This window comes from Notolepis coatsorum (assembly GCF_963971535.1).
Source record: "Notolepis coatsorum genome assembly, chromosome: 1".
In the NCBI taxonomy this organism is placed as follows: Eukaryota; Metazoa; Chordata; class Actinopteri; order Aulopiformes; family Paralepididae; genus Notolepis; species Notolepis coatsorum.
Window position 1 is genome coordinate 69299018 of NC_140165.1, and position 8857 is coordinate 69307874.

Genomic DNA, 8857 nt, shown 5'->3' on the forward strand with positions numbered 1-8857 from the left:
GCCTAGCTTAGCACAATGAATGGAAGCGGACAGTGACGGCCGGGTAGCCTTCGGAAGAGGTGTTAGTTGGACAATGCCTAAGCTAACTGGTATCTATCGTCTTGTCTCTCTCTCTGGAGAAGACGATAAGCTAATTTCCCGAAAGGTTCTTTTTAACAATTTAACAACGCAAACATTTTGTGTTCGGGGGATGACCTTCAGCAGCTTTTAGAAGTGGCAAACAAAGAAATGGACAAATTAAAAGGTTGGTTCGACACAAACAAGTTATCACTCAATTTGAAAGAAAAAAATAACTTCATGATATTTGGAAATTGTCAAATAAACACTGATCCTCAACTGGAAATTTATCATGTAAACATTTTGAGAGTATATACAAACAAGTTTCTAGGGGTTTTAATTAAGCATTACATCACTCGCAGGAGTGGTTTGTGAACAATAAACCATGCCTAGGGGTGGTCGTTAGGCCCGAGGCGCAGCCGAGGGTTGTTAGACCCCCCTAGGCATGGTTTATTGTTCACAAATCACGACTGCAAGTGGTGTAAAGCTTTTATACAACTGCCACATTCATCCAACCTTATTGCTATACAATAAACACACATTAATCGAAGATTTATGGAAAAAACCATCCGCCAGAAAAAGTAGTTCCCACCAGGCGCGGAGCTAGGGGGTGGCTACCTGGGCTCAAGCCCCGGATGTATTCTGAAAAGCCCCGGATCTAAAATGATAAAAGAAAAAATTACGTGAGGTGAACTTGTGAGTAACGTGCAGTACCGAAGTCCAACAGAGAGGCAGCAGGGGCCGGAACTTCCCGGAAGCAGCCTGCATAGTCTGCCCTGCCCTGAAGAAGAGTTTATTCAATTCGATTTGGAAAACCTACCGTCCTAACGTGATGGATATTAGAACGTTTTTTGCATCAAAGAAGCAGGCGCCACAAACTGCTGCAGACAACAACAATAACAACATCATCACCAATGATGAAACGGATGATGTTTCAGGTTTGTGAATCTTATATTTGAAACTGAAAGGAAGTTGACTGCAGTGCTGATTGCTGCTGCTAATGGTAGCTTAACTTTGCTATGCTATCCAACCATAACATTATGTTACAATAAAAACGAAAGATTACAATGTAATGTTACCTTACATGGTAAGAATCCAAACAAGCCAGACATTTGAGTAGAGCTGCTTGTATGTATTATGGGCATAGCTGGCAATGTCATACATTTATGGGGGGGGGGGGTATATTGATATAATGTGTCTATAATTTTGCTTCTTGGAGAATGCCACATGCAAGAGGGTGTTTAGGAAATTCTCCTTCACATTTATTTGTGGATTATATTGTATTATATATACTTGTTTTTATGTGTAAATAACTATTGTAAAGTGAATAACAGGCTGATGGTGTTTGAAAAAGAGTGATAGCTTGTATTTGATTCTAAGTAACCACACTAAGTATGTATGTATGTATGTATGTATGTATGTATGTATGTATGTATGTATGTATGTATGTATGTATGTATGTATGTATGTATGTATGTATGTATGTATGTATGTATGGAACATGGCTCAAAATCTCTCCTAACTAAGATGTAATGTTAACTAAGTTACTGTAAGTTAAATGGTGATATAGGCTAAATGGTGAGCACAGTCTGCCCTGATATATATATATCACACAACATGACTAGCCTCAGCCCATCAATTATGTCGTTTTATACAAATATAAATTATGGTGAATGTGTGTGTGTGTGTGTTTACTGTATTTTGTAATACAGGTCAGCTGCTGCTAACCAATACAGCTGCATCCGCCTGTCCACCAACAAAAGATGTTTCAGGTTTGTGAATCTACAGGTGTCATTTTCTTTTATATTTGAGAGTATGGTTCTAGACCAGCTCTATATGAAAAGTGTCATGAGATAACCTTTGTTGTGAATTTGAGATATATAAATACATTTTTATGTTCACACAGATGAGGCAGCTACATGTAGGGAAGAGCAACAAGGGGCAGCAGGATTGTTTGCTGATTTAGGCACACAAGAACATGGCCCTAAGCAGGTGTGCCTCCCCCAGTACCCCTTCAGCCACTTCGGTTTGCAGAAGAGAGCATTTAATAAGAGCTGGTTCGAGCAATTTAAATGGCTGGAGTACTCAGTAGCCAGGAACTCTGCATTTTGCTTTCCATGTCAGCAGTTTGGAAGACAGAATATTCGCACCAATAAAGATGCTCTCCTCAGTACCCCTGGATTTTCCAACTGGAAAAGGGCTTTGGATTCCTTCCGTGAGCATGAGAAAACTGACTTCCACAAGTCAAGCATGACATGTTGGCATAGCTTTAAAAGCACAGGAACTCATGGAGATGTGGTAGAGCTGATACATACTGCAAGCGCAGAAGAAATATCAGAGAGGCGCCAATACCTTCAGCGCATTGTGGGTGTAACCACATTTTTAGGGAAGCAAGGCATCCCATTCCGTGGGCATGATGAGCAGGAGGCTAGCCAGAATCCAGGCAACTTCCTAGAATGCTTGAAACTCGTCAAACTATTTGACCCATTTCTCCAAAAATATACACCTCCTAAAAATGCCACGTACCTCTCCCATTTGTCCCAGAATGAAATGATGACCAGCATTGCACAAGAAATAACAGAAAATGTCACAAAAGAAATTATAGCCTCCAAAATGTACTCTGTGATGGCAGATGAAGCCAGAGATCACCAGACAGAGCAGCTGGCAGTATGTGTTCGCTACGTCACAGTGGAAGGTTCCCCAAGAGAGGCTTTTCTTGGGCTACACAAGCTAGACAAATTTGATGCAAAGTCCATTGCAGATGGAATAGAGGCAGTGCTGCAGTCCCACAACCTAGGGGGCCTCATGTGTGTTGCACAGACGTATGATGGAGCATCAGTGATGAGTGGAGCAGTGGGGGGTGTCCAGGCCCGCTTCAGAGAGCGACACCCTGAAGCAGTGTATATACACTGTTATGCACACAGGCTCAACCTTGTCCTGTGCAACACATGCAAAGCCATACCTGAAGCTGCCACATTCTTCGACCTGCTTGAAAATGTGTACACTTTTTTCAATAAGTCACTTGTTAACCATAACAAGTTCATTGAAATCCAGAAGCAACTAGGATTACACCCATCTGCACTTGTACAGCTCTCGACAACAAGATGGGCAAGCCAGGTGAGGTCTGTAAAAGCTGTTGTAAACAACCTCCCTGCCATTCTAGCATGTCTCGGGACAATGAAAACAGCCACAGCCCAAGGGATCCTGTCAAATCTCAGCAAGCCGAAGACCATCTATATGCTGGTGATGTTTGCCAAACTCCTGGGGATAACCGAAGGGCTCCACCAGTACCTGCAGGGGGAAAGTTTGGACTTGGGAAGAGCAGTGCAGTACAAGACTGCAGTGGTTGAAACCTTGACGGATCTCCGCACAGACCCTGGGGCTGAAGATGTGTTCAAGAGTGCCATGACCATATGTGAGGAACATCACATCCAGCTCCCTGTTGGTCCCAGGCGGCAGAAACAAAAAAGATTGGAGGATTTTGTGGTGGAGTCAGCCTGTGGAGCAACCTCCAATCAGACCACCCCAGGTGATTTCAGAGACCAGCTCTTTTATCCCTGCCTGGACAGGATGATACAGGAGCTCACCAATCGCTTTTCAGATGTGGGAGATGAGCTTATGTCAGGCATTCAAGCCTGCAACCCAACCACAGCGGCCTTTCTCTCCGAAGATGCTCTCAAAAGCCTTGCTACCCACTATAGCATCAACCTGAAGCCAGAAGAACTCCTGGTGGCAAAGAACTTCTTCAAGAGATGGCTGGAGAAAGAGAAGAGAAGGCTGGAGAAAGTCCCTGACACAACCACAGAGAGAGAGAGAGACCCTGACATAGCCACTGTGTTCAAGATCCTTGACAGAGACATGTTTCCCACCCTGAACGCTGTCCTTCAAGTGGCCCTGACTATGCCGGTAAGCAGCTGCAGCTGTGAACGCTCCTTCAGCGCCTTACGCCGGCTGCACACATGGTTGAGGAGCACAATGGGCCAAGACAGGCTCAATGACCTGGCCATCATATCCATCGAGAAGGGCAACCTGGATGCCATAACCCCTGACAAAATTATTGACAGATTTGCTCAATTAAAGCCACGCCGGCAGTGCCTTACTTTGCCACCACAACAAAAGAAGTAGAAAAAAAAGATGGGGGTGGGAGAGAGGGGTGGGGGGATAGCAGTTGGAAAGGAGTGCAATGAGGAAAAAAACTAGGAACAAAGGGTGCACATAGGACAGGACAGGGAAGGAGTGGATTGTGAAGAAGAAAGGAGAACAGGAGTGGAATGGATATAATGTTGATGTTTAATTGTTTTACATGTATATAGTTATTTGAATTCATTCATTACATTTCTGAAATTTTAAGTTTGTCAATTTCCAGTGGGAGAGGGATACAAATAAATGGGAATAGAGCTGTCCTGATTAATTGATTATAAAAAGAATTGTTAGGGACAGCCCTGAAGGGGATTAAAGGAGAATGTGAAGAAAATGTATGAGCATCAAGAAAAATACGTGAAAACAAGACATCATAAGAAGTTATGAGAAGGAGAGAGAAGAACAATGTATGAGAAGCCAGGAGGAGCATTGGTGGACAGAAGAGAATGTCTGTATAAGAAGTGAGGAAGAGAGAACAAAGTGAGGAAAATAATGGAGAGAATTGGAAATTAGTCATAAAACTTGTGCAGAAAAGCAGAGGAAGAGAGTGACACAAGAGATGAAAACTGAGTGAGAAGAAGGGAGTGAAGACAAGAGCAGTAAAGACAGCACCACATGTAAGAGAATAAGATGCATTTCATGTTTGTTTGTTTTTTACACACGTACAGCACATCACATGTACTATAAGAGAATAAGATGCATTTAATTTGATTGTTTTACTTCAATCCTAATACCACTTTTGTTTTATATTTTCTTTTCAGTGGATGCGAGGCATGTTCCCTGGATCATCTGAAGTGACTTCAACCAGATGCTGACTTTTGTATTTGTTAAGTTATTTAAGTTTTGTATTTGAGTGAGTTAAGTTATTAGTTTGCTTCATTAAAGGGTGTTAATTTAAGTGTTCTCTAGTATCTTTTGTCCGCTTTAAGGTGGTGGTTACGCTAAAGGTAACGCACCTAACGCATGTTTTTTTTGTTTTTTTACAATTCATCATTGTTACATGAATATATAATATATTCATGTAACAATGATGAATTGTAAAAAAAAAAACATGCGTTAGGTGCGTTACCTATATTATATATTATGTTTGCACCAGATTTAGCAGAGGCTAATTTCCATCTGTGGTCTATCCAGCAGCTAACTGTATTTGAGTGAGTTAAGTCTTGGTGTTATGGTAGACTCAGACCTAAGCTTTAAATCACAATCAACAAGTTGACAACTTAATTCTTCCACCTTAGAAACATAGCTAAAGTACGGCCATTTATAAATCAAAAGGACGCTGAAAACCAGATCCATGCCTTTATCTCAAGCCGACTCGACTACTGTAATGCACTCCTTACCGGCCTCCCGAAAAAATACGATAACTATTTTATTGCAATGCACTATTGCATTATTTTATTCTATTTTACTAACTATTTTATTGCACTGCACTATTTTACTTTGTATCAGTGAATCATAGACGCCTGGCCATAAGAGCATTCGGAGCATCTCTGCTCTCCCACTATTGGGAGCAAAGGTATGATCTATTCTTGCTCCACCACTTTTTGATTATATGAAAAATATGATATATCCCCCCCCAATATATAAATCTAACCATAACTACGTTATGGTTAACTGAGTTTTATAGTGAAAAGAGCAGCTTTATTGGTCAAGATTGAAGGCTCTATATTGCAGGAAATTGCACATACAGGTTCATTAAATTCAAAAAAAAATTGTCATGGAGGGGGACGTGCCTGACCCCCTCCAAACCACCCCTTGCCTGTCGAAATAAAAAAAAAAAAAAAAAAAAGAAAAAAAAAAAAAAAAAAAAAAAAAAAAAAAAAAGGGGGGGGGCCTCTGGGCTAAGCCCCGGATCTCCTACGATCCTAGATCCGCCCCTGGTTCCCACAACTACAAAAAAGACAATTTGCCTCCATGTGGAAGCAGCTCGGAAGTGCATCCAACCAACTAACACATCCAACTGTGTATTATTGGAATGATTGAGAGAAGTTGCCTCATGTGGAAGCAGCTCGGAAGTGCATCCAACCAACTAACACATCCAACTGTGTATTATTGGAATGATTGATTGAACATTTTATTACCAGATGCAGAATGGGTACAATACAGTACGGCTCAATACACACAATTGTTAAGGGGATGCAGACCTACTTTCTATAGAACTTCATTCTTAGATGCTTCTATAGAAAGTAGGTAAAACAAATTAAAACGTTTTCTTTGCCCTATAGGAAAAAAAAAGTTTTCTTCGCCCTATTTTTTTATTTATTTTTTTAGCCTAAACTTAACCAGTTGGAAACCAGGCGTACAGCAATCAACCAATCAATCAATTCAATAGACCATGCTCACTTAAAACAGCGCAGCACTCAGCTGCTCCTCTCTCAGTCTGACTTTCCCCCGCTGTTGCAGACAGGAGTGTGTGTGTGTGTGTGTGTGTGTGTGTGTGAATGTGAATGTGTACGTGTGTGTGTGTTTGTGTGTGTATGTGTGTGTGTGTGTGTGTGTGTGTGTGTGGGGGTGTGTGGCGGTGGGTGGAGACTAGAGCCAGCGCTGCAGTCAGAGGGAAGGAAAAAGAAATTGAAAAAAAAATCACAAATTAATCGATCAATCAATCCGCAATTTTTCTTTTGTTCTGTATTGACTCATGACCCATCAATTACATCATCCAACATTGTTTAAAGGACTAAGACATTCGCTGTGACAGAATCGCTTCATATTTAGTCGTTATGACGCTATCATTGTTAAAGATTATTGTCCGCCATCTTGTGATCCGGCGGAGTGATGTGATGTGATTCGGTTGTGGGCGGGTCCTAGGACCACCAGCGTGGAGTGTTCCCAATACATACGTGTAAATGACTGTTTCAGCCAATCAGAATCGAGAAATTTGCAGGCCGTTGTATAATAGACCATAAACTCTGCTGGAAACCCCATACAAGATATTTGTGTATTGGTATTGGTATACTGGGCAAGACTAGATATATCCTGAATCAGAAAACTCTATATACATTATATTGCACACTCATTGTACCTATCATATTGTGTTGAAACTTGGGGAAATACTTATAAAAGCAACTTACAAAAGACAAGCACACTGCAAAAAAAAAGCCATCATGGTATATATTTAGATCACACAAATAGTCTGTTTGTAAATAGTCAACCATTAAAATTCATGGACTTAATCAAATTCAAATCTGCACAAATTATGTTTCTGGCAATGAAAAACGAATTACCAAGCAGCATTCAAAAAAATGTCATGGCTAGAGAGAGTTTATAATTTTAGAGGGACATTAGCTTTAAAACAACCTACTGTACGTACAACTCTTAAAAATATGTGCATTGCAGTTTGTGGGGTATCACTCTGGAATGGTCTGGAGGTGAGTATACAATTAAGCAATAATATAAACCAATTTAAAGGCAGATATAAACAAGCACTTATGGACAAATATAAGAGAGAGGAGCTTGAGCAGTAATGTGACTGCCTTACATATATATATTTTCTCATTTGGATTTGTATATATAAAAAACTATTTTTTTATATAGTTTTATATAGAAAAACTAGTTTTTCATTATTTGTTATATTATTTTTATTTGTATTATAATGTAAAATATTGTAAGGAAGGGGCAGGGCTTGATACATTTAAAAAAATTATATATTTACTTCCCCCTGTTCCTTCCCGAGCACTTATTGAACTGTATGGAAATAGTCTTTGACTATTTACTTTTTTTTTTTTTTACTTTATGTTCGAGACAAATCAAAAATCAATCAAAACCTTAACTTAACCCTAAACCTAAAATTGCCAGAACCGGGACAAAATGTCCTCACTTCCCCAAAAGGCCCTCAGTAATACAAACACATGCACGCACGCACGCACGCATGCACACACACACACAGGCAGACACATAAGGTCACACAGATACATGGGTACACAAAGCTATATAAGACGCAAAGCTATAAGACACAAAGCTATATAAGACGCAAAGCTATATAAGACACAAAGCTATATAAGACACAAAGCTATATAAGACACAAAGCTATATAAGACGCAAAGCTATATAAGACGCACACAAGCAGGAAAGCAAAAAACACACACACACACACGCACGCACGCACACACACACACACACACACACACACACACACACACACACACACACACACACACACACACACACACACACACACACACACACACACACACACACACACACACATACACACACACACACACAGTCAGTGGTGCAGTCGTAATATGGGCCAAGGCCAAACGCCACGTGCACGCGCGCTCCCGCGCACGCGCATACATGTCTCTCTCCTCTTTCATGAGGTGGAGCTGGGGACGAGACAGGCGTTTTTTTGTAACATAACACACGCCCAACACTCCACACACACGCACACACACACACACACACAGTCTAGGTGATAAGTGCCGGCCGGGGTATACGGCGCGACAAGTCATTTTTGTGTCTCCGCGCCGTATAGGCACCCCGGCCGGCACTTATCACCTAGACTTTGCATAATAATAGGATGCTCGCACTTCTGCCTCAGTGACGTAGCCTAAACGTCGTTTGACCGCGTATGCCCACCACTGCATACCTGCACACAGTGAGAGCGTAACGTTAGGAGTTTGCCTGGGGTAGTTTCATTGTCGGGCCAGCAGAGGGCAGA

General features: G+C 41.2%; 1 long non-coding RNA gene across 1 annotated transcript; it reads left to right on the plus strand.

The window, feature by feature from the left end:
• The first annotated feature begins 858 nt into the window (after window positions 1-858).
• Window positions 859-5095, plus strand: LOC311230871. The gene is made up of 3 exons (XR_014619837.1): window positions 859-995; window positions 1770-1829; window positions 4959-5095. It is a non-coding gene; the product is annotated as an uncharacterized lncRNA (long non-coding RNA).
• Window positions 5096-8857: the final 3762 nt, after the last annotated feature.